We start from the raw sequence: 27,980 nt of genomic DNA on the forward strand, positions 1-27,980 counted from the left end.
TCATTGTGTTAGAAGGGTGTATTCCGAATTCTGAACAAAATCAGCAACAATCAGGAACAAGTCGAGGCGAGAGAATCTCTCTTTTCGCAAGACGAAATTGCCCGTTTAATAGTGCTTAACGTTGGCGGCAATCGTCTCTAAGATACAACGACTATACAACCGAGATATAGCAGCACAACAAATATCTCAATTTTCGTCGAACGAAAATAAATGTCAACTTTGACTTTGTGAGATATAGGAAAGAATATGCAGAGAAAATCAGAAAATCAATCGTTTGATGTTATTCCATCTTTTTCTATATGTTTCTCCGCGTTATATATATCATTTATATCAACTGAGTTCCCAAAGAATACGTCTAAAGGCCTAGGGATGCAACCCATGACAGAAAAGCCCAGAAAGAGTCGTGTCTTTTCGGACTGCAAAAGGTGCGCTCGATCGTTCAAAATTAACCGCCCGGGGGGCCCAATTTTGGCCAAACTTTCTGCCTCGGAAAAAGAAGGGTGCGCTCGGTCAGTAAATTTCCACCGATCGATCGGCCAACTTTTCTCAAGCATACTGTCTTGCAAGGTGAGGGCTGCGCTCAGTCGATAATTTATGACCGCTCGGGCGCACTAAAAATAATAATAATTTTTTTTTCAATTAAATTTTATCCAAAAAGAATAATTGATCATAATACCTTGCCACGTCACGCTTCGCCGAGCCGGCCGCGCGTGTGTTTGTTGTATCGACTAGCGTCTTGCCCCTTTACATAACATCGTGCCCTAAGAGCTTAATCTCATAATCCAAAGTTGGATTATATAATGTGAGCAATACATTGGAGTTATTCCAATGTGGGATAACTTTCCCTCCAATTTATTTCACTAAAATTCAAATTTTTGCATCAATTGGGACAAGCCTTTTGGACAAGTATTTCAAGCCCATTTCATGTCATTTTATTCCAACAATTTATTCAACATTTTTCCAACACATTGTAGTCTTAAAAAGCTTTTTATTAATAAAATTTTTAATATTTTTTTATGAAATCGTACATAAGATTTAAAAACTTTTGACTGATATCACAATTCAAATTTGTTTTCAATACAACATCATATCAGTAAACGATCAGTGCGATATATAATCTAATATAAATAGAAACTTGAACGGAACCATTAAACTTTTTTATGAAATAAAAAATTACAATTCTAAAAAAAATTCATTGCAATGTAGTCACTTTAAAAATAAATCAATATCACAAACTAAAAAAAAATAAAAAAACGCAAGAAGAAATCTAGGTTATAGAAGTAAAAATATTATTTAAAAGATGAATATTTATAGAGATAAAATTTAAATTTGAATCAAATCTAATCAAGAACACAAGGACGAAAAACCCCAATTTTGATACATATGGGTTAGTTAATTTTTTTAATTGATACATGCGGGCTATTTAATTTTTTAATTTGACTACTCGGATTAATATAGCATTGGTCAAAAAATAACATAACGCAAAAAAATATTTCTAAATATATATATAATACATTTTTTAAAAAAAGTTAAAAATGGGTCACTCGGGCTAACTTGTCTCCGCCCTTGATTATAGTTAGAAGGGTATTTTTTAAATTTACAAAATAACTCATAAAAGTTATTCTGTTTTTATTGTTGATATGAAAGATATATTTGACAAATCACATAAAAATACCAAATATGGTTACTATCAACTACTCTTGCTTTATTAAATCATAAGAGATAGTAAGAGATGAGACCATTGGATAGAGTTCAACCTACCTTTAAGGGTTTTATCCTAATCATCAATTCAATGTCTTATGATTTGCAACATCAACAATATCTCATTAATTATACTCATGTGTAGAGATATAGACCATCGAATACATGATTTTGGTAATACTCATATTGTACTGGAAAACTACTTTCTAACCGTAAGTCAAATTATTTCGATTTCAATTTCCTTGTAGATATTTCGGATCTACTCTTCCAACTTAATTGTCAGGTGAGTATTTTACTCGAAAGAAAGAAGGTAAGTTTTGTTGTCAAAAAAAAATATTTCGATCAAATAACTTCTTTTTAATCAAATAATCTTCTTTTAAAAATGCTTCTAGAAACACAAGAATAATGATAGTCAAAAAGACGAAGAAGCTGACCGGCATTTTTCTCCAATTTATCTATCTTTATCAAAATAAAAACCATCTCAATAAAATCGTATTTAATTAATAAATATCATAAAATAATCTATATTTTTTTATACAAATATCATTAACCAGAAAAAATGTGTGTGTGTGTGTATATATATATATATAGTAGTAAATGGTAATTGATGGGTTATTACCCCAATTTAACTTTCTTTTGGGCTCATGCCCAGTGAATCAATCCATTTGGGTCTCATATTATTTAGTTATTTATTTGGACACTTTATCAATACCCATAAATTCTTAAAAATCTATAAGAGACTGAAGCTCATGAAACTCTCCGACTATCTATAAGTAGCTCAAATTCTCTCATTCTTAAGATACGCACTCTATAGTCATATGCTTTAGTTCTTTAAAACTTTTATTGGACAAATACTGACTTGAGCGTCGGAGTGTTTTCGCTGAAAAACCCCCGGTACCACTCACTTTGCTATGTGATGCAGGTAACAACCCACGAAGTTCATTTTTGGAACAGTTCGAGTATTAATCCGGCTATCCAGATCTACAGAGGTTACCCAGACTTTCTCTAATCAGGTAATATCAATTTTTTGCTACATCATCTTGGCGCCTTTGGTGAGAACTTGCTCACTGCATCATTGAGAATGCATATTCCATCATAAATATTGTAGTGACCCTACATTTGAATCACTTACTAATTGGCAACTATGACATGCATTAATCTTAATTAAAACATAATTACTTACAGAGTAAAACGTGCGGAAACATAACCCATAATTTACATATCAAACTTAATACAACAGTTCAAGGCTTAATTCAGTAGTGATACAACCATATCGAAATAACTTAAAGTAAACATTTATATAGCTATAACAAATCCTGTTGTATAACATATCCAACCATGGCTCCGGCTCCCTAGTCCTGTCTCCAACTCCCAGCTCCGTCCATCCCGCGACCTGCCCCTTGAAATGGGGTGTCCAAGATAATAACTATGACGTGAGCGACTAACGCTCAGTACATAAATATGAGTAAACATATATATATGATGCATGCAATCGTGATGACTGGTAACGGGTCATCTGATAAGACATGCTCAGTACAGGCGCCACATGAGTGCTGCAACCTCACGGATTAACCTTTGGGTACAAGCACACTCGTCTAGTACACCGGAGTAATCAGACATACATGTCCCCGCCGTCGTGGTACTCCCAGTGATAGACTATATACAAGTATAGAGCTGAGCGGCTCAATAATCAGGGTATAACAAGGTATAGGCTCAACATGTATGTGCAAATAACATATGAATATCGAAAGCAGTAAAACCAGTGTTCTAAATTTTTCCCTAGGCGACCGCCTATGCGCTGCTAGGGCGCTGGGCATCGGGCGCCGGCTGACCGCCCCAAAAAAAGGCTAGTCGGTCACCCTAGGCGGTCCTGTTCGCCCCTTGGAGGTCCTGGGCGCCCCTAGGCAACGATGGCAAGAGAGGTGAATGGTTGCGGCGGAGAAAAATGGGTTCGACAGGGCGAGCTCCAAACTTAGAAAAATAGGTATTGGAAGAAAGCTCTTGCAAAGAGGATTCCAAATCTATGCTCAAATCAATTTTTCAAGCAACGAAGCGGCGTAGATCGGAGCTTGAAGTTTCGAAATGGTGATGAAATGAGGGAAAATATAGAATCTGACGACAGAAAATATGCGAGGAGAGAGAACTAAGAAAATGCCTAGGGATTTAAAAATTTTTTTGGGCTTTTACTATGCATCTTTTTATGGGCTTTTACTATGCATTTATGGGTTTTAGGATTTTTTTTTTTTGGCTCATAAAAATAACAACCCAATTAGGTAGAAAAAACAAATTAAAGGATGTTGCATATTTATATTGGGGTTTAAATATTTCTCCAACGTTCGAATAAATCAATTTATGTTGATATCATGGAATCCGCCTAGCTGTTCCTAGTCCTCGCCTAGGCGGCCTAGGCGCTGGTCCGGTGCCCGACTAGCGCCTAGAGAATTTTAGAACCTTGAGTAAAACATATATCACGCCACATAATAATGTCAAGTAAATGCAACATATAAACATGTATACTCGCTGGCAATCTCAGTCAATATTTACGTACCTTTAGGCTAGTTCGAGTCTAGTAGGACCTATGTTTCAAGCCTATATTCAAAAATTGACCGTATCACTACATAAGTTCTATAAGCCTTAACTAAGCTAATAAATACTTCCAAAACTTAATATGATTCCCGGACCATACCTTTGTCCGTCGTAAGCCCATTGGAGTCGGTTGTTCTGGAGGACTATAATAACACCTTTGTTATTCCAGAACCTCTCTATAAACCGATAGGGCCTTCAAGTATATACCTCACACTATATATAACTGAAGAAGGAAACTCGGGAATTCGTATTCAGAAATGAAGTCTGAAGACCCCTATTTATAGGCCAAGATCCGGCCAAGGTTCGGAGCCTCTGCTCCGGGTTCGGAGCATCCGAACTCTGCATGCATCTGCATGCGTGACACTTCACGATCGAAGCGTCCAAACTCGGGATCGGACCGTCCAATCTGATGACTCATGGACACTTGTAAAAACTCGTGGCTTAGTTATCTAAGCTTGCTGGCTGAGGGAGTTAGGACCGTTCGATCAGGGTTCGGAGCAACTGATCCTGCCCTGCCTCCAAAGTTAAATACTAAACTTCGTTGCCTCCGAAGTGCTGGGTTCGGAGCCACCGAACTGGCCCATGCACAAAAGTCCATCTTTTGCTTCTAAAGTCCCATTAAGCCTTAGAATTGGTTAAATAACAACTCTTAATCATGATTATCATATTATTATCTTAAAATGGAGTCTGAGTTACTGCATTCTTCCCACCTTTAGATATTTCGTCCACGAAATGAACTCTAAAGACAAATCAAGATAATAAGAAACAAAAAATCATGTTTTATTACAACAAATTGTAATTACACTGATACATGACAATAAAAAATACAAGGCAAACAACTCAGGATATTCTGCCCGCATACGACTTTTCTTTTCCCAAGTTGCTTCTTCCACGCCTCGGCGCTGCCACTGCACCATCACAAGTGGCATAGTTTTATTCCGAAACACTTTCTCTTTCCTGTCAAGGATACAGAGTGGTCGTTCAACATAAGACAAATCTGGTTCTAGCTTAACGTCAGTAGGCTAGATAATATGTGACTCGTTAACTATATACTGTCAAAGCAACGTGTAGTACCTAAAACCCAATCTACTAAATCGCATACATTAAATTTAATAAATATTAGGATTATTATTTTTAAGTTTAATTGATTTAAATTCTTTATTTGAATTATGTGCTAATAGAATATTTTATTAATTATTCAAATGATTTTATTGTGCAGTTTAAATTGTTTTAATATTTTAATGGTTTAAGCTTGCACATTTAAATAATTTTAATAGTTTAGTTTATCATTTAAATGATTTTAACTATTTAGCTTATTTGTTTAAATATTTTAGAGTGTCCAACTTATTTATTTTAAATCATTTAAGTTTAGCGGTTAGTTATTTTAAATCATTTTAAATGTCTAGCTTATTTATTTAAATTCTTTTTAATTATCCAAATCAGTTTAAAAGATTTTATTTCCTCTTGTGTATCTATTTAAATTATTTTAAACATTATTCTAGCCTGTTTAATTTATTTTAATCGCTCTGTTTATTGTTTAATTATTTTATTTATCGTTGCGACATCAAAATATTTAAAGTTTTGATTTTAATTCTAAGTAGTGTTTAATTTTTGGATTTTCAAACTTAAGTATTTGCGAAAATTTGGGCATAAAACTTCTACTCGCACCATTTAAAATATTACCTATTATATTATATATCATATTTCATATTTTTTGCACACTTAAAAATTCATGCTGGCTCGACCCAATTTCTATTTCCTTTTCTCCCTAGTCCAGTTCACGGGCCAATATAGGAATTCACACAGCCCAATCTCGGCCCATTTCCCTTACCCACCTCTCCAAGCCCTAAGCTGATATCAGACTTTCCTTTCTCCTCATCTCTCGCACGCGATCGACATTTCCTTTCTTCACTCCCAGCTTTCCGCCGCAGCAGCTCCATCTTTCCTCGGCGAGGCATACCTTCAGGTGAGCTGCACGAGCGTCATCTTTCCTTTTTCAGCTCGATTTCCAGCTGCTCGAGCTCCCCTCCCCATTTCTGATTTTTAAGCATGAGGCAAGATTCATGGGCTTCTTTGGCCACCAAGTGGATTATATACTGTGTGATTGTATTTCTTTCTCGCATTTCAAATTCTATTTGAATCTAAGTAGCCACTTGACTGATTATCGGTAGACGATCGATGCCCCTATTCTCTTTCCTTCATTAGCTGCCCGGTTCCTCTATAGGTTTCTGTGGAGATTTTTATGCATGCTTTTGGTTGTATTATAGTGGTCATTATGTGTTTTGAGTTATTCTTGTGAGTCTCCGAATTTTGTTGCATTTTTGCCCCTCCCCTGTTCGATATTTCTTCTGCCGCTATTTGAGTATGTGTTGCTTGAATGGTTGATTGGATGGTCATATAGGGGCTACCATGGGTGAGAGCGTAGCTCACATGGTAGCACCTAGGTTGTGTGAGGGGGCTGGCAAGATTTGAGGCGAGGGGCTGATTTTTGAGCTAATCTAGGCTTATGAAGGGGGTCGGTCTTATGGGTTTGAATGGGTCTAAGAAGTGGTCATGTCCTGTTAGAGTAGGTGCCCGTCGAACCATTATGTTGGCTGATGGTCCTTGAGAGAACTCTTGTATGACAATCTTTATTTTAATAATATTTTACATTATTTAATTTGGCATATCTTTATCTTTATACCCATGCTAGCTGCATAGATAATGCCCTTGAATATACAAATAGTAGAAAGAATATGAGATGGTCATGTGATGACTATCATGAAACTCATATTTGGAATACTGTATATTCTAAACTGTTTCTAGTCGATTCAGCCTCCATAAAAAAGGATAAAGGCCGCTCGAGCTTGAGACTAGTATTTGCGATGTGAGTACCATGTTTCATTGGTAGGGGACATGGAGATGTCCAAGCATGCAAATAGGTGCTCCTTGTAGAGTGCACTGAACAACCCTCCCTAAAGGACTTTTCAAGTGGTTCTCACTTATCGAGTGGAGAAGTCCTAGTTTATGGTTGTACACCACTAGTCCTTATGACCCGGGACAACATGGAGACTCTATATGCTAGTGCTTCACTTTGACTTGTTTATCGACTCATCTGGGGTCATCAGGTGGCAATGTTGGGTGTTGTGACGAAACATATAGGAGTCAATGCATTATAGTCGGGGATTCACCGCTTACCTACGGGTATGGATATCCTATGTGATCTCATGCATGCGTAGCTTGAAATCTCTAATCAGAGTAGGTGGTAATTAAGAAAGGAGTTTCTTGAATTACACCTTCGATGCAACTACGACATGACACATAGTTATCGATTCAATGACAACTCTCGATAAACCAATGGTTGTCAAATCGGTCGGGATATATGAGTTGAAGGGACCGTACTGTACGCTAACCATAATTGATTGGTTCTTGCAGGCACTATCATTTGATACCTAGGGAGTCATGTAAGCGATGCTGCTAGACGTTTACATGACTGGTTGGGTACTATCAGACTTGAGTTTTCTGACGTTCTTATTATCAATGTGTTGATCAATAAGAATGGAGCTATATAGGGTATGTTCATATAAGGGACTTGTTGATCCCGAATCACATGGAGATGTGAACCCACTGCTAGTTGTATCAATGAACCATTGAGGGTCACACAAGTACTAGCTTTCTAGATCCCGTTGAGATTAAAATTAGTTCAATATGTTGAACAACTTATAAAGGAGTTTATAAGTAAAATAAATTAGAAGTTTGACTTCTAAATTGGAGAATGAATGGAATAAGTAACTTTTAATTTGTAAATGTGTTTCAAGATTAAAAAGTTGACTTAAAATAATTAGTTTGTGAAAATGTTGATTTTCTAAACTATTATTTTGAACTTAATTAATTAATTCAAGTGTTGAATTAATTTTACACTAGTAGATTTTGTAATGTACAAATAATTAAATTAATTCAAGTATTGAATTAATTAAATACTATTGAGTCTAGTAGAGCTCAAATTAATATAGTGTTGTATAATTATTGATACTAGTGGACTTGAATGAGTTCAAGTTGAATTTAATTAATTGATTAAACTTAAATGGGTTTAGGTTTAATAATTAATTAAAATAAGTTCAAAATGCCATTTGAATATATATGTATTTATATATGTATATATATTAATGTGTATATATATATATATGATATATATACGTGTGTGTATGGAATGTGAAGGGTTAAAGCTTTGAGTGCAATTTTCCTTGCATGCTTTGGACTTTTTCATGCATGACTTAATTGTACTCATTTAATCCCTCATCTTTAATATATTATTTTTAATAATATATACACACACTTTCCACTCCATTTTTGATAGGTGGTGGCCGAACACTTTGAGAGAATTTCTCCAAGTTTTTCTTTTCATTTTTGTGGAAGAAGAAAAAAAAATCTCAATGCAAAATTCTCTAAATATTCTAGTGCATATTTAGAGCGGATCTAGATCGTCTAGTCGTGGACCTAATTCGAAGGCTTGAAGTGTTGAATCCATTTTGAGCAAGGTGTGCTCTTGGAAGCTTGTAGATAGTGTCTACCATTTCAAGAGCCTAGTTGTTTATCAACTTGGTTGGAGCCATAAATCAATCTTTGAGATTGATAGGTAAAATTTTAAACACCCTATGGTTGTTTAATTTTGAATGCTACACAAGTGCTCGGATCTCTTTTGTTAAAAATTTTAATATTTCCGCTGCGTTTATGGGCACGAGTTAACTGATCCCCTTCAGTGGTATCAGAGCATAGGTTACTCTTTTGTGTAGTATTTGATGGATATTATATTCAGGTCAATTTCTAACCGCATAAAAAAATCAAGATCTATCAATTTTGGGGCTGTTTTTATAAAAAAAATTCTTTTAATTTCGGGCAGCCTATGGGCTTCCCGAAGGGGCCCATACTTTTTAATAAATAAAAAAAAAAAAATTGGCCGGAATCCGGCGACGGAGTTTCGGTGATGACTATGACGGCTTGAGTTTTTCAAAAGGTGTTTTGGAATATCATGTGTCATAGGCCCTAAATTGTTAAATACATTATAGTTGATTTTTATAAAAAATTTAAACTTTATAATATGTGATTTTTCTCATAAAATAAATAGTTAAAGTGTGATTTTGATTATTTATAGTAAATTATGATTTACAAGAAATTCAATTATAAATAAATTAATTTGAAAGTAAACAAAGGTGTTTGTTTATTATGTTAATTTATTTTATAATTGTGGTGGTTAGTGATTGGACCAAGATATATAATATTTGATCCATTGATTATTGAGATAATTAATTGATGGTGTATGATAAGAGATATTATGCATGAAGAATGATCAAAAGCCCAAGACCAATTTGCTAGGTGTATGCTAGAATACTTTTGTGTTGAATGGTTGTAATAATTATCAAATTATAAAGTGGGCTTGGTTTATGGCCCGTTCCCACCCCATAAAATATATCCCTATTTGCCATGGATATTTTAATGTAAAATATTTGATAGCAGAAGTTCAAGATTGGAAGATGGTGGGCCATGATAAATTATGAAGAACCAAGACATGTAAATATTGGAAGCTTATTTAATTGTTGCATTTGCATCCCATGCATTCCCTAGGATTGGACTTAGGCCCATGTTTGGCTCACACGGGCCGAATAGTTTTGGGGCGATTGATCATCCTTTTTGATTTAATATTTATAATATATGCTTGATATATTATAAATAATGAGTATGTACATTATTATTTTATAATAACAAATTTGCATGAATCCGGCATACATACGATTAACATGGCGAGTTTTTAAAATTAATTAACGATGAGACCATTTCAAAATTAAAAACCCTCATTTTGAATTAGATTCAAAATTTATATCAAACCCGAAAAGGGGAATTATAAATTTGTTTATAATTTCTATGTATTCCATCGACAATGGATGCATGATGAACGCTACCCGTATTCAATGCTCGGCTCATTTTATTGGGGGGGCTTGGATGCCGGAAATCTATGACATCTATTGACATGGTGATGTGAACTACGTGGAACTCCGTGACTTCGACTCATATTATTGGGGGAACTCATGGCGACCGTCCATTAAGGTTCGATATCGATGGGTAAGGCTTGACACGTAAAGATGAACGACGTCATATTATTGGGTCCTAATCAAACGTGAGACAAAAGTTTACGTAAGGGTTGCATGGAGATGCAATTGGAAACTACCTTTTAGGAATTGTGATTGGCTGATTTTATTCTGGATCATGATTGGCTAAATGAACCTTATGTACCTACTGAGGAAAGGAGTTTCCCGTTTTCACTAGAGGGTAGTGATAATGTCAAAACAGTGGGAGTAAAAAATTTATAAAGTTAAAGTCCATACTTTATATCTTATTAAATATTTTAAAATAGTCATTGACATTTATCTGTTATTATTTTTCAGTACAAAGTTTTTGACAATGTCATCAATTCGCAATCCGCTATCTACAATACTCGACAAAAATTTACTGACCGGTCCAAATTACCTCGATTGGCTAAGAAATCTGAAAATCATCTTGAACTCGGAGAGGATTGCATATACACTTAATGAGTCGCCCCATGATAAGGCTCCGACTGATTGTAGCCCTGTAGAGCTACAGACTACAAGGATTGGTGTGACCATGACTTGAAAGCCAAGTGTTATATGCAGGCTTCTATGAATGATGAGCTTCAGCGACGTTTTGAGCATGCAAAACATGCTGCTGACATTCATTTGCATCTCAAAAAACTGTTTGGTAAACAAACACGCTCACTTCGACATGCGATTGTCAAGGAGCTAATCACTTTGAGCATGCGAGATGGGGCTTCGGTCCATGAGCATGGCCTGAAGTTGATTGGGCTCGTGGAGAAACTCGTTAGCATGGATCTTGTACTATCAACTGAGTTGACCACAGACGTGTTGCTCTTGTCACTGCCTAGCTCATTTGATCCTTTTGTGGTGAATTTCAATATGAACAAGTTAGATCCAACCCTTGAGGAGTTGGTTAACATGCTTGTTACGTTTGAATCCACAATAAAGAAAGAGAAGCCGGTTTCTTTATGTGGGATCTTCATCTGGTTCAAAGAATAGATCACGTGGGAAGGGAAAGAAGCGTTCTTTCCATGCTCCCAAAAAGAATGTGCCCTTGAAGAGGCAAGCTCCGAGTCCTGTTGTGGTAGCCACACCAGTTAAGGCTAACAAGACTAATGACGTCTGTCATCATTTCAAGAAACCTGGACATTGGAAGCGTAATTTCAAAGAATATCTTGACCATAATAGTTCTGGAAAAGGTATGTTCTACATTGAAGTAAACATTTCACTTAAATCTTCTTCTTGGGTATTAGATACCGGCTGTGGCTCACATCTCTGTAATGATTTGCAGGTGATGGCAAGAAGTAGGAGACTTAGGGATGGTGAGACCTTCTTGAGGATGGGCAATGGGGCAAGAGTTGCTGCCAAAGCTATTGGAGATGTTTACTTATTGTTGGACAATGATTTTAAGTTATGTTTGAGAGATGTTTTGTTTGTACCAGATTTGGTGAAAAACATTGTTTTCATTTCTATGCTTGATAAAGATGGATATTCTTGTTTATTTGGCAAAGGTGTTTGCAATATTTACAAGAATGAATATTTAATTGATACAGGACAATTGGAAAACGATCTCTATAATTTAAAATTGAAAGATATTCCAATGTATAATGTCCAAGAGATATCAACAACATCCAAAAGAAAACAAGATACTCTAAATCCAGCACACTTATGGAATGCTCGATTAGGTCATATATCTTTAAGAAGGATGAACAAGCTAGTGGGAGAATACATGTTTGATATGTCTGATATTAATTCTCTTACTACTTGTGAACCCTGTCTAAAAGGAAAGATAACCAAAATTCCCTTTAAGGGCTATGTGGAGCGAGCCAAGGGACTGTTGGATTTGATCCATACAGATGTGTGTGGTCCAATGAGCATCACCACTAAGCATGGACATTCTTACTTCATTACCTTTACCGATGACTTCTCTAGGTATGGGTATGTGTATTTGATGAAATACAAATCTGAAGCTTTTGAAAGGTTCAAAGAATTCAGAAATGAAGTGGAGAAACAATTGGGACGAAGCATCAAGGCACTCCGATCGGATCGAGGTGGTGAGTACTTGAGTGCTGAATTCCAAGAGTATCTTAGGGAGAATGGGATTCTCTCACAGTGGACTCCTCCTGGTACACCTCAGTTGAATGGTGTTTCGGAACGTCGTAACCGGACTTTGATGGATATGGTTCGGTCTATGATGGGGTTCACAGAGTTACCGCCATCCTTTTGGGGATATGCGCTTGAAACAGCGGCACTGTTGTTAAACAATGTCCATAAAAATGCAGTTGATAAGACACCATATGAGATATGGATGGGAAAGCCTCCAAAGTATTCTTATCTTAGAATATGGGGGTGCCCTACTTATGTGAAGCAGACAGTGGGAGATAAATTGGATGCTCGATCCATTTTATGCTACTTCGTGGGATATCCAAGGAATTCGGTTGGATATTATTTCTATCATCCCAAAGAAACAAAGGTGTTTGTTTCTAGGAATGCGACCTTCTTGGAAAAGAAATTTCTATTGGATAGAAAATGGGAGATGATAGAACTCGAGGAAGTTCGAGAAACACCCACGATTGTAGAGCCCACACCCAAACATCCAAGAGAGGAGATACAAGTTCCTAGAAGATCCGAGAGGATCTCGAGACCACCTATGAGGTATGGTCTGCTTCTTGAAGAGGGCCATGATGAGCCTGACCATGGATGTGATCCAAGGACCTTCAAGGAAGCATTTTCTGATGCCGATTCATCCAAGTGGCTTGAAGCAATGGAATCTGAGATGAATTCCATGTATTCGAACCAAGTGTGGAATCTTGTGGATCCACCAGAAGGAATTGTTCCTATAGGGTGTAAATAGATTTACAAGAGGAAGCTTGGGATGGATGGGAAGGTGGTGAACTTCAAGGCTCGATTGGTAGCAAAAGGTTATACTCAAAGACAAGGAGTTAAATTTGAAGAAACTTTTTCTCCAGTTGCAATGTTCAAGTCTATTAGGATAATGCTTGCCATTGCCGCATGGTATGACTATGAAATATGACAGATGGATGTGAAGGCAGCTTTTCTTAATGGGGATATTAAGGAAGAAATTTATATGTCTCAACCTGAAGGGTTCATATCTATCGAAAGTGAGCATAAAGTATGCAAACTTCAGAGATCTATTTATGGTCTCAAACAGGCATCTAGGAGTTGGAACCTCAGATTTGATGGTACAATCAAAGAGTTTGGGTTTACTAAGAATCCTGAGGAAACCATGTGTGTATAAGAAGGTCAGTGGGAGTGCTGTGACATTCCTGGTACTTTATGTTGATGACATTCTACTCATTGGAAATGATGTAGGAATGTTGCAATCAACTAAAGTATGGTTATCGAGTAAGTTCTCAATGAAGGATTTGGGTGAAGCATCTTTTGTATTGGGAATACAAATCTATCGGGATAGATCTAAAAGATTGCTTGGTCTCACCCAGTCCACATACATTGATACCATCGTGAAGAGGTTCTTGATGAATGAGTCTAAGAGAGGACATCTACCAGTGTGTCATGGCGTGTCTCTATCCAATTCCATGTCTCCCAAGAATGATGTAGAGATAGAGACAATGACACGCATTCCATATGCATCTGCAATTGGTAGTATCATGTATGCGATGATATCTACATGTCCTGACGTGGCCTTTGCACTAAGTGTTACAAGTAGATATCAATCGAACCCTGGTCTTCCACACTGGAAAGCTGTGAAAGACATTCTCAAGTATTTGAGAAGGACTAAGAATATGTTCTTGGTTTATGGGGGTGAAGAACTAAAATTGGAAGGCTATACCGACTCTAGCTTCCAAAGAGATGTTGATGATTCGATGTCAACTCCGATTTTGTATTCATGCTCAATGGTGTTGTTGTTTGTTGGAAGAGTTTCAAGCAAAACAGCACTGCGGATTCAACCACTGAGGCAGAATATATTGCTTCATCCGATGCTGCAAAGGAAGTTGTTTGGATTAGGAATTTCGTCCAAGAGTTGGGCGTTATTCCTAATGGAGTTGATCCAGTCCCGGTGTACTGCGACAACACTGGTGCCGTTGCTCAGGCAAAAGAACCAAGGTCTCATCAGAAATCCAAACATGTACTGATAAAATACCACATCATCCGGGAAATTGTGGAACGAGGAGATGTCTTGTTAGACAGAGTTGCCTCTGCAGATAATGTTGCTGATCCACTAACTAAGCCTTTACCAGGACCATTGTTCGAAAAGCATCGCGAATCAATGGGTTTGAAGAATATGGGTAGTTGGCTCTAGTGCAAGTGGGAGATTGTTAGAGTAGGTGCCCGTCGAGCCATTGTGTTGGCTGATGGTCCTTGAGAGAACTCTTGTATGACAATCTTTATTTTAATAATATTTTACATTATTTAATTTGGCACATCTTTATCTTTATACCCATGCTAGCTGCATAGATAAAGCCCTTGAATATACAAATAGTAGAAAGAATATGAGATGGTCATGTGATGACTATCATGAAACTCATATTTGGAATACTGTATATTCTAAACTGTTCCTAGTCGATTCAGCCGCCATAAAGAAGGATAAAGGCCGCTCGAGCTTGAGACTAGTATTTGCGATGTGAGTACCATGTTTCATTGGTAGGGGACATGGAGATGTCCAAGCATGCAAATAGGTGCTCCTTGTAGAGTGCACTGAACAACCCTCCCTAAAGAACTTTCCAAGTGGTTCTCACTTATCGAGTGGAGAAGTCCTAGTTTATGGTTGTACACCACTAGTCCTTATGACCCGGGACAACATGGAGACTCTATGTGCTAGTGCTTCACTTTGACTTGTTTATCGACTCATCTGGGGTCATCAGGTGGCAATGTTGGGTGTTGTGACGAAACATATAGGAGTCAATGCATTGTAGTCAGGGATTCACCGCTTACCTACGGGTATGGATATCCTATGTGATCTCATGCATGCGTAGCTTGAAATCTCTGATCAGAGTAGGTGGTAATTAAGAAAGGAGTTTTTTGAATTACACCTTTGATGCAACTACGGCATGACATATAGTTATCGATTCAATGACAACTCTCGATAAACCAATGGTTGTCAAATCCGTCGGGATATATGAGTTGAAGGGACCGTACTGTACGCTAACCATAATAGATTGGTTCTTGCAGGCACTATCATTTGATACCTAGGGAGTCATGTAAGCGATGCTGCTAGACGTTTACATGTCTGGTTGGGTACTATCAGATTTGAGTTTTCTGACGTTCTTATTATCAATGTGTTGATCAATAAGAATGGAGCTATATAGGGTATGTTCATATAAGGGACTTGTTGATCTCGAATCACATGGAGATGTGAACCCATTGCTAGTTGTATCAATAAACTATTGAGGGTCACACAAGTACTAGTTTTCTAGATCCCGTTGAGATTAAAATTAGTTCAATATGTTGAATAACTTATAAAGGAGTTTATAAGTAAAATAAATTAAAAGTTTGACTTCTAAATTGGAGAATGAATGGAATAAGTAACTTTTAATTTGTGAATGTATTCCAAGATTAAAAAGTTGACTTAAAATAATTAGTTTGTGAAAATGTTGATTTTCTAAACTATTATTTTGAACTTAATTAATTAATTCAAGTGTTGAATTAATTTTACACTAGTAGATTTTTTAATGTACAAATAATTAAATTAATTCAAGTGTTGAATTAATTAAATACTATTGAGTCTAGTAGAGCTCAAATTAATATAGTGTTGTATAATTATTGATACTAGTGGACTTGAATGAGTTCAAGTTGAATTTAATTAATTGATTAAACTTAAATGGGTTTAGGTTTAATAATTAATTAAAATAAGTTCAAAATGCCATTTGAATATATATGTATTTATATATGTATATATATTAATGTGTATATATATATATATGATATATATACGTGTGTGTATGGAATGTGAAGGGTTAAAGCTTTGAGTGCAATTTTCCTTGCATGCTTTGGACTTTTTCATGCATGACTTAATTGTACTCATTTAATCCCTCATCTTTAATATATTATTTTTAATAATATATACACACACTTTCCACTCCATTTTTGATAGGTGGTGGCCGAACACTTTGAGAGAATTTCTCCAAGTTTTTCTTTTCATTTTTGTGGAAGAAGAAAAAAAAAATCTCAATGCAAAATTCTCTAAATATTCTAGTGCATATTTAGAGCGGATCTAGATCGTCTAGTCGTGGACCTAATTCGAAGGCTTGAAGTGTTGAATCCATTTTGAGCAAGGTGTGCTCTTGGAAGCTTGTAGATAGTGTCTACCATTTCAAGAGCCTAGTTGTTTATCAACTTGGTTGGAGCCATAAATCAATCTTTGAGATTGATAGGTAAAATTTTAAACACCCTATGGTTGTTTAATTTTGAATGCTACACAAGTGCTCGGATCTCTTTTGTTAAAAATTTTAATATTTCCGCTGCGTTTATGGGCACGAGTTAACTGATCCCCTTCAGTGGTATCAGAGCATAGGTTACTCTTTTGTGTAGTATTTGATGGATATTATATTCAGGTCAATTTCTAACCGCATAAAAAAATCAAGATCTATCAATTTTGGGGCTGTTTTTATAAAAAAAATTCTTTTAATTTCGGGCAGCCTATGGGCTTCCCGAAGGGGCCCATACTTTTTAATAAATAAATAAAAAAAAATTGGCCGGAATCCGGCGACGGAGTTTCGGTGATGACTATGACGACTTGAGTTTTTCAAAAGGTGTTTTGGAATATCATGTGTCATAGGCCCTAAATTGTTAAATACATTATAGTTGATTTTTATAAAAAATTTAAACTTTATAATATGTGATTTTTCTCATAAAATAAATAGTTAAAGTGTGATTTTGATTATTTATAGTAAATTATGATTTACAAGAAATTCAATTATAAATAAATTAATTTGAAAGTAAACAAAGGTGTTTGTTTATTATGTTAATTTATTTTATAATTGTGGTGTTTAGTGATTGGACCAAGATATATAATATTTGATCCATTGATTATTGAGATAATTAATTGATGGTGTATGATAAGAGATATTATGCATGAAGGATGATCAAAAGCCCAAGACCAATTTGCTAGGTGTATGCTAGAATACTTTTGTGTTGAATGGTTGTAATAATTATCAAATTATAAAGTGGGCTTGGTTTATGGCCCGTTCCCACCCCATAAAATATATCCCTATTTGCCATGGATATTTTAATGTAAAATATTTGATAGCAGAAGTTCAAGATTGGAAGATGATGGGCCATGATAAATTATGAAGAACCAAGACATGTAAATATTGGAAGCTTATTTAATTGTTGCATTTGCATCCCATGCATTCCCTAGGATTGGACTTAGGCCCATGTTTGGCTCACACGGGCCGAATAGTTTTGGGGCGATTGATCATCCTTTTTGATTTAATATTTATAATATATTCTTGATATATTATAAATAATGAGTATGTACATTATTATTTTATAATAACAAATTTGCATGAATCCGGCATACATACGATTAACATGGCGAGTTTTTAAAATTAATTAACGATGAGACCATTTCAAAATTAAAAACCCTCATTTTGAATTAGATTCAAAATTTATATCAAACCCGAAAAGGGGAATTATAAATTTGTTTATAATTTCTATGTATTCCATCGACAATGGATGCATGATGAACGCTACCCGTATTCAATGCTCGGCTCATTTTATTGGGGGGGCTTGGATGCCGGAAATCTATGACATCTATTGACATGGTGATGTGAACTACGTGGAACTCCCGTGACTTCGACTCATATTATTGGGGGAACTCATGGCGACCGTCCATTAAGGTTCGATATCGATGGGTAAGGCTTGACACGTAAAGATGAACGACGTCATATTATTGGGTCCTAATCAAACGTGAGACAAAAGTTTACGTAAGGGTTGCATGGAGATGCAATTGGAAACTACCTTTTAGGAATTGTGATTGGCTGATTTTATTCTGGATCATGATTGGCTAAATGAACCTTATGTACCTACTGAGGAAAGGAGTTTTCCGTTTTCACTAGAGGGTAGTGATAATGTCAAAACAGTGGGAGTAAAAAATTTATAAAGTTAAAGTCCATACTTTATATCTTATTAAATATTTTAAAATAGTCATTGACATTTATCTGTTATTATTTTTCAGTTCAAAGTTTTTGACAATGTCATCAATTCGCAATCCGCTATCTACAATACTCGACAAAAATTTACTGACCGGTCCAAATTACCTCGATTGGCTAAGAAATCTGAAAATCATCTTGAACTCGGAGAGGATTGCATATACACTTAATGAGTCGCCCATGATAAGGCTCCGACTGATTGTAGCCCTGTAGAGCTACAGACTTACAAGGATTGGTGTGACCATGACTTGAAAGCCAAGTGTTATATGCAGGCTTCTATGAATGATGAGCTTCAGCGACGTTTTGAGCATGCAAAGCATGCTGCTGACATTCATTTGCATCTCAAAAAACTGTTTGGTAAACAAACACGCTCACTTCGACATGCGATTGTCAAGGAGCTAATCACTTTGAGCATGCGAGATGGGGCTTCGGTCCATGAGCATGGCCTGAAGTTGATTGGGCTTGTGGAGAAACTCGTTAGCATGGATCTTGTACTATCAACTAAGTTGACCACAGACGTGTTGCTCTTGTCACTGCCTAGCTCATTTGATCCTTTTGTGGTGAATTTCAACATGAACAAGTTAGATCCAACCCTTGAGGAGTTGGTTAACATGCTTGTTACGTTTGAATCCACAATAAAGAAAGAGAAGCCGGTTCTTTATGTGGGATCTTCATCTGGTTCAAAGAATAGATCACGTGGGAAGGGAAAGAAGCGTTCTTTCCATGCTCCCAAAAAGAATGTGCCCTTGAAGAGGCAAGCTCCGAGTCCTGTTGTGGTAGCCACACCAGTTAAGGCTAACAAGACTAATGACGTCTGTCATCATTTCAAGAAACCTGGACATTGGAAGCGTAATTTCAAAGAATATCTTGACCAGAATAGTTCTGGAAAAGGTATGTTCTACATTGAAGTAAACATTTCACTTAACTCTTCTTCTTGGGTATTAGATACCGGCTGTGGCTCACATCTCTGTAATGATTTGCAGGTGATGGCAAGAAGTAGGAGACTTAGGGATGGTGAGACCTTCTTGAGGATGGGCAATGGGGCAAGAGTTGCTGCCAAAGCTATTGGAGATGTTTACTTATTGTTGGACAATGATTTTAAGTTATGTTTGAGAGATGTTTTGTTTGTACCAGATTTGGTGAAAAACATTGTTTCCATTTCTATGCTTGATAAAGATGGATATTCTTGTTTATTTGGCAAAGGTGTTTGCAATATTTACAAGAATGAATATTTAATTGGTACAGGACAATTGGAAAACGATCTCTATAATTTAAAATTGAAAGATATTCCAATGTATAATGTCCAAGAGATATCAACAACATCCAAAAGAAAACAAGATACTCTAAATCCAGCACACTTATGGAATGCTCGATTAGGTCATATATCTTTAAGAAGGATGAACAAGCTAGTGGGAGAATACATGTTTGATATGTCTGATATTAATTCTCTTACTACTTGTGAACCCTGTCTAAAAGGAAAGATAACCAAAATTCCCTTTAAGGGCTATGTGGAGCGAGCCAAGGGACTGTTGGATTTGATCCATACAGATGTGTGTGGTCCAATGAGCATCACCACTAAGCATGGACATTCTTACTTCATTACCTTTACCGATGACTTCTCTAGGTATGGGTATGTGTATTTGATGAAATACAAATCTGAAGCTTTTGAAAGGTTCAAAGAATTCAGAAATGAAGTGGAGAAACAATTGGGACGAAGCATCAAGGCACTCCGATCGGATCGAGGTGGTGAGTACTTGAGTGCTGAATTCCAAGAGTATCTTAGGGAGAATGGGATTCTCTCACAGTGGACTCCTCCTGGTACACCTCAGTTGAATGGTGTTTCGGAACGTCATAACCGGACTTTGATGGATATGGTTCGGTCTATGATGGGGTTCACAGAGTTACCGCCATCCTTTTGGGGATATGCGCTTGAAACAGCGGCACTGTTGTTAAACAATGTCCATAAAAATGCAGTTGATAAGACACCATATGAGATATGGATGGGAAAGCCTCCAAAGTATTCTTATCTTAGAATATGGGGGTGCCCTACTTATGTGAAGCAGACAGTGGGAGATAAATTGGATGCTCGTGAAAGAGTGGGTGCCCAGTGAGCCAACTTGTGGCTATGGGCTTTGATGAATCTTTGTACAAACGATCTTTTGTTTAATATAATTTACACTTTTATTAATGGCAATGACTTTATCTTTCTTCATATTGTTATATTGTGATATACTATTGTTGTTTTGATAAAGACCTTGAATATACTATAGTGTATGTAAGATGTGGTAGAACATGGGGATGTCTATCATGAAATACATCTTATAGTCACTGTATATTCTAAACTGTTCCTAGTCGATTGAGCCGTCCGATAATAAGGATAAGGATCGCTCGAGTTTGAGACTAGCATTTGCGATGCGGAGTACCACGTTTCATTGGTAGGGAACATGGAGATGTTCGAAGCATGCAAATGGATATTCATAGGATGAATAATCGAACTACCCTATCCGGACTTTTCAAGTGGTTATCACTTATCGAGTGGATAAAGTCCGCGGTTTTGGTTGTACACCATTAGTCCTTACTACTTGAAACATCATGGAGACTCTATATGCTAGTACTGTGCTTTGACTCGTTTACCGACTCTATGGGGGTCATCAGGTGTCGGGATTGGGTACAGTTACAACACACATAGGAGTCGATGCATTGTTGTCAAGGATTCACCACATACTTGTGAGTGTGGATATCCTATGCGATCTGAGGAGATATTAGTGTGACGAATCTCTGGCCAGAGTACTTGATGTGATTTAAGAAATGGTTTCTTAGTAGCACATGCGATGTCACTAATTTGATCTTCAAGATGTATTGCATAGTTATCGAATCTTGAGCGACTCTCGATATACCAATGGTTGTTGATTCGATCGGGATATATGGATGAAGGGACCGTACTGTACGCTAACCAAAATCTACTGGTTCTTGTAGGCACTATCAGTGATACCTAGGGAATCATGGGGCGATGTTGCTAGGCGCTTTACCATGATTCGTTGGGCAAGTCGGAAATCGTTGTTCCGAGTCACAAGGAGTTGTGAGCCCACGGCTAGCTGTATCCCTGAACCATTGAGGGTCACACAGTGTAATGGAGTTTTAATCCCCGTTGAGATAGTTAAATTTAAAGAGTTAAATTTGATGAATAAAGAAGTTGGACTTCTTAAATAAGAGTAAGGGAGTAGGATTTCCTAAAATGACATAGGGATGTACATTTTTGGAAACCACTGAATTCGGATTCAGGAAAATTTATCTTGACTTTAAAATGTGCAGAAATGGTTTCTGTGCACATTGGTAAAATCGGTTTATCAATCGGAGTCACGATGAATTTTATATTAATTTCTGAACATGCGGGCTTTGCTTGTCGGGCCTCAACTTATGACTAATGGGCCCTAAGGTGTTAGTGGCCTGCATTATAAATAAGTTATTACAGTACAGAAATTACACACAACAGGTCATTATTTTTGAGACAGGATTTTCGAAACCCTCCTCTCTCTCTCAAACATATTTCGGCCGAACCCCTCCCTCTCTGTCAGAGAAATTCCGGTCTGTGATTTTGAATTGCAGTCAGGAATAACGAATCAGATTCGTTTAATCTCTTCGCAGAAAAACTTCTGATAGATTTTCTAGTGCAATCTATCAGAGGGATTTAAACCCCATTCGTGGACCTGATTGAAGGAGTTCATCAGTTCCTGGGAGAGAAAACAAGAGCAGATTAATTCTGTTGGTGTCCAATAATCTCGCTTCGAGATTGAAGGTAAAATTTAATTAATTGTTATTTGAATTTTACACACACAATATAATTTAATCGTTGAATGGTTGATACCCACACCATGGAATTGTTCCATGATAAAATTTTTAAACTTCCGCTGCACTGGGTATCAATCGTGATTGATCTGGGAACACGCCAGTTTTCCAACAGCTCGATCCATTTTATGCTACTTCGTGGGATATCCAAGGAATTCGGTTGGATATTATTTCTATCATTCCAAAGAAACAAAGGTGTTTGTTTCTAGGAATGCGACCTTCTTGGAAAAGAAATTTCTATTGGATAGAAAATGGGAGATGATAGAACTCGAGGAAGTTCGAGAAACACCCACGATTGTAGAGCCCACACCCAAACATCCAAGAGAGGAGATACAAGTTCCTAGAAGATCCGAGAGGATCTCGAGACCACCTATGAGGTATGGTCTGCTTCTTGAAGAGGGCCATGATGAGCCTGACCATGGATGTGATCCAAGGACCTTCAAGGAAGCATTTTCTGATGCCGATTCATCCAAGTGGCTTGAAGCAATGGAATCTGAGATGAATTCCATGTATTCGAACCAAGTGTGGAATCTTGTGGATCCACCAGAAGGAATTGTTCCTATAGGGTGTAAATAGATTTACAAGAGGAAGCTTGGGATGGATGGGAAGGTGGTGAACTTCAAGGCTCGATTGGTAGCAAAAGGTTATACTCAAAGACAAGGAGTTAAATTTGAAGAAACTTTTTCTCCAGTTGCAATGTTCAAGTCTATTAGGATAATGCTTGCCATTGCCGCATGGTATGACTATGAAATATGACAGATGGATGTGAAGACAGCTTTTCTTAATGGGGATATTAAGGAAGAAATTTATATGTCTCAACCTGAAGGGTTCATATCTATCGAAAGTGAGCATAAAGTATGAAAACTTCAGAGATCTATTTATGGTCTCAAACAGGCATCTAGGAGTTGGAACCTCAGATTTGATGGTACAATCAAAGAGTTTGGGTTTACTAAGAATCCTGAGGAACCATGTGTGTATAAGAAGGTCAGTGGGAGTGCTGTGACATTCCTGGTACTTTATGTTGATGACATTCTACTCATTGGAAATGATGTAGAAATGTTGCAATCAACTAAAGTATGGTTATCGAGTAAGTTCTCAATGAAGGATTTGGGTGAAGCATCTTTTGTATTGGGAATACAAATCTATCGGGATAGATCTAAAAGATTGCTTGGTCTCACCCAGTCCACATACATTGATACCATCGTGAAGAGGTTCTTGATGAATGAGTCTAAGAGAGGACATCTACCAGTGTGTCATGGCGTGTCTCTATCCAATTCCATGTCTCCCAATAATGATGTAGAGATAGAGACAATGACACGCATTCCATATGCATCTGCAATTGGTAGTATCATGTATGCGATGATATCTACACGTCCTGACGTGGCCTTTGCACTAAGTGTTACAAGTAGATATCAATCGAACCCTGGTCTTCCACACTGGAAAGCTGTGAAAGACATTCTCAAGTATTTGAGAAGGACTAAGAATATGTTCTTGGTTTATGGGGGTGAAGAACTAAAATTGGAAGGCTATACCGACTCTAGCTTCCAAAGAGATGTTGATGATTCGATGTCAACTCCGGTTTTGTATTCATGCTCAATGGTGTTGTTGTTTGTTGGAAGAGTTTCAAGCAAAACAGCACTGCGGATTCAACCACTGAGGCAGAATATATTGCTTCATCCGATGCTGCAAAGGAAGTTGTTTGGATTAGGAATTTCGTCCAAGAGTTGGGCGTTATTCCTAATGGAGTTGATCCAGTCCCGGTGTACTGCGACAACACTGGTGCCGTTGCTCAGGCAAAAGAACCAAGGTCTCATCAGAAATCCAAACATGTACTGATAAAATACCACATCATCCGGGAGTGGAACGAGGAGATGTCTTGTTAGACAGAGTTGCCTCTGCAGATAATGTTGCTGATCCACTAACTAAGCCTTTACCAGGACCATTGTTCGAAAAGTATCGCGAATCAATGGGTTTGAAGAATATGGGTAGTTGGCTCTAGTGCAAGTGGGAGATTGTTAGAGTAGGTGCCCGTCGAGCCATTGTGTTGGCTGATGGTCCTTGAGAGAACTCTTGTATGACAATCTTTATTTTAATAATATTTTACATTATTTAATTTGGCACATCTTTATCTTTATACCCATGCTAGCTGCATAGATAAAGCCCTTGAATATACAAATAGTAGAAAGAATATGAGATGGTCATGTGATGACTATCATGAAACTCATATTTGGAATACTGTATATTCTAAACTGTTCCTAGTCGATTCAGCCGCCATAAAGAAGGATAAAGGCCGCTCGAGCTTGAAACTAGTATTTGCGATGTGAGTACCATGTTTCATTGGTAGGGGACATGGAGATGTCCAAGCATGCAAATAGGTGCTCCTTGTAGAGTGCACTGAACAACCCTCCCTAAAGAACTTTCCAAGTGGTTCTCACTTATCGAGTGGAGAAGTCCTAGTTTATGGTTGTACACCACTAGTCCTTATGACCCGGGACAACATGGAGACTCTATATGCTAGTGCTTCACTTTGACTTGTTTATCGACTCATCTGGGGTCATCAGGTGGCAATGTTGGGTGTTGTGACGAAACATATAGGAGTCAATGCATTGTAGTCAGGGATTCACCGCTTACCTACGGGTATGGATATCCTATGTGATCTCATGCATGCGTAGCTTGAAATCTCTGATCAGAGTAGGTGGTAATTAAGAAAGGAGTTTTTTGAATTATACCTTTGATGCAACTACGGCATGACATATAGTTATCGATTCAATGACAACTCTCGATAAACCAATGGTTGTCAAATCCGTCGGGATATATGAGTTGAAGGGACCGTACTGTACGCTAACCATAATAGATTGGTTCTTGCAGGCACTATCATTTGATACCTAGGGAGTCATGTAAGCGATGCTGCTAGACGTTTACATGTCTGGTTGGGTACTATCAGATTTGAGTTTTCTGACGTTCTTATTATCAATGTGTTGATCAATAAGAATGGAGCTATATAGGGTATGTTCATATAAGGGACTTGTTGATCCCGAATCACATGGAGATGTGAACCCACTGCTAGTTGTATCAATAAACTATTGAGGGTCACACAAGTACTAGTTTTCTAGATCCCGTTGAGATTAAAATTAGTTCAATATGTTGAATAACTTATAAAGGAGTTTATAAGTAAAATAAATTAAAAGTTTGACTTCTAAATTGGAGAATGAATGGAATAAGTAACTTTTAATTTGTGAATGTATTCCAAGATTAAAAAGTTGACTTAAAATAATTAGTTTGTGAAAATGTTGATTTTCTAAACTATTATTTTGAACTTAATTAATTAATTCAAGTGTTGAATTAATTTTACACTAGTAGATTTTTTAATGTACAAATAATTAAATTAATTCAAGTGTTGAATTAATTAAATACTATTGAGTCTAGTAGAGCTCAAATTAATATAGTGTTGTATAATTATTGATACTAGTGGACTTGAATGAGTTCAAGTTAAATTTAATTAATTGATTAAATTTAAATGCGTTTAGGTTTAATAATTAATTAAAATAAGTTCAAAATGCCATTTGAATATATATGTATTTATATATGTATACATATTAACGTGTATATATATATATATATATATATATATATGTGATATATATATGTGTGTGTATGGAATGTGAAGGGTTAAAGCTTTGAGTGCAATTTTTCATGCATGCTTTGGACTTTTCCATGCATGACTTAATTGTACTCATTTAATCCCTCATCTTTAATATATTATTTTGAATAATATATACACACACATTCCACTCCATTTTTGATAGGTGGTGGCCGAACACTTTGAGAGAATTTCTCCAAGTTTTTCTTTTCATTTTTGTGGAAGAAGAAAAGGAAAATCTCAATGAAAAATTCTCTAAATATTCTAGTGCATATTTAGAGCGGATCTAGATCATCTAGTCGTGGACCTAATTCGAAGGCTTGAAGTGTTGAATCCATTTTGAGCAAGGTGTGCTCTTGGAAGCTTGTAGATAGTGTCTACCATTTCAAGAGCCTAGTTTTTTTATCAACTTGGTTGGAGCCATAAATCAATCTTTGAGATTGATAGGTAAAATTCTAAACACCCTATGGTTGTTTAATTTTGAATGCTACACAAGTGCTCGGATCTCTTTTGTTAAAAATTTAATATTTCCGCTGCATTTTCGGGCACGAGTTAACCGATCCCCTTCATGTCCTTGGTTTATAAGTTGGGTTAAAGGGTGTCCAATGGGTTAGTTCTAGGAAGGAGAATGGACTAAGATAAGTGAGCAGAATTTTGTAAGGATTGGGGCTTCCCGGAAACGAGTGTTTGAAACTGGGTAAAAATCAAATTTTGGTTATGAACTCGGGTCTAGAATTATTCTTAGATGTCGGGATTATATCGGTTCAAGCGGAAACGAATTCGATTAAGTGTTGGTCGAGTTTTAGGCTATTTATTGGATAGGTTCAGAATTTTGGATTGAATGAGGGGCTGTCCGGAAATGAATTTTTATAAAATGATTGGATGGGAATATTACCCCGAGGATGACTTTCTAGTTTATTTTAGAGTGCGCGGGAACCGTGGTTTCAAGCAGAATTCTTTTTGAATAAGAATCGAGTAAATTAGAACCTTTATGGGCGAACCGCTCGAATTGTCCTAAGCGTAAATTATGGTTTAGATTCCTACCTTTGGTTTCCTCCTTACATCTCCATCCCGATCATCCATGTGTGAGTCATCTGAATGATTATCGAGTAAATGTTTACAGTAAAGCATGAAAGAAAACATTTTTATGAACGAAGTGAGTTGGTTGTGACTATAGTAAAACATGTTTTTGGACGGGCTGGGAGAAGTCTTGGCTTTTCTTACCAAAATATTCATGTGTATGGACGGGCTGAGAGAAATCTTGGCTTTTCATACCATCCATAGGGCAAGATGGGTTGGGAGATATCCTGACTTCCTTGCGACATAGTGCACTGCAGCCATGATCGAGATCGAAACCACAAAGTCACAATTCAAGGATCTAAGTTCACAGTTACAGTTCAAAATTTATATGATCATGTTTCAGTACAGTTTATGCAGTTACATTGATTATGTTCGACTTAGCCATGCATATGTTCCATTCATGTTCACTTCCTTTTTAGAAATCTTTTGTTTAAGATAAGATCACAAAGTATTTTATTACAAGCTATTTTAATATTTGTGTGCATGTATTTATGTAGTACTCGTTATTTCTCCCATATTCTTGTTGGGCCACTAGGCTCACTCACTACATCTACTTGGTGCAGGTATATGTTATCATTGAGATTGAGGGGCAGGACTATCGAGCGGACTGTGATGCGGGCACGGCACATCCTCCGACCTATGCTAGTCTTCCGCAAAAGTTTATTTTAACATTTTATAGTATTTTATCCTGTTACTTGGATTAATATAAACGTAAAGATTTATTGATCGTCTTTGGGCATGTAAATATCAAATTATATGATTTATGGACGTTTGGAAGGTTGCATCTTTTTCTCCGGTTCTTGTTCATTTCCCGGTCTAGTTTATTTAATATTGTTGGTTGTATATTTTTTTTGTTGCTGTCTGTGTCAGACGGGTTTAAATATAAATAGACAGGTCATGCCGAAATTT

The 27,980-nt window shown here is 36.8% G+C and overlaps 1 long non-coding RNA gene across 1 annotated transcript; it reads left to right on the top strand.

Moving 5' to 3' along the window:
- The first annotated feature begins 6,113 nt into the window (after nucleotides 1–6,113).
- LOC140872598 (uncharacterized) lies at nucleotides 6,114–27,861 on the top strand. The gene is made up of 2 exons (XR_012147871.1): nucleotides 6,114–6,253; nucleotides 27,635–27,861. It is a non-coding gene; the product is annotated as an uncharacterized lncRNA (long non-coding RNA).
- The last annotated feature ends 119 nt before the right edge of the window (nucleotides 27,862–27,980 follow it).

This window comes from Henckelia pumila, unplaced genomic scaffold, assembly GCF_033568475.1.
Source record: "Henckelia pumila isolate YLH828 unplaced genomic scaffold, ASM3356847v2 CTG_466, whole genome shotgun sequence".
Lineage (NCBI taxonomy): Eukaryota > Viridiplantae > Streptophyta > Magnoliopsida > Lamiales > Gesneriaceae > Henckelia > Henckelia pumila.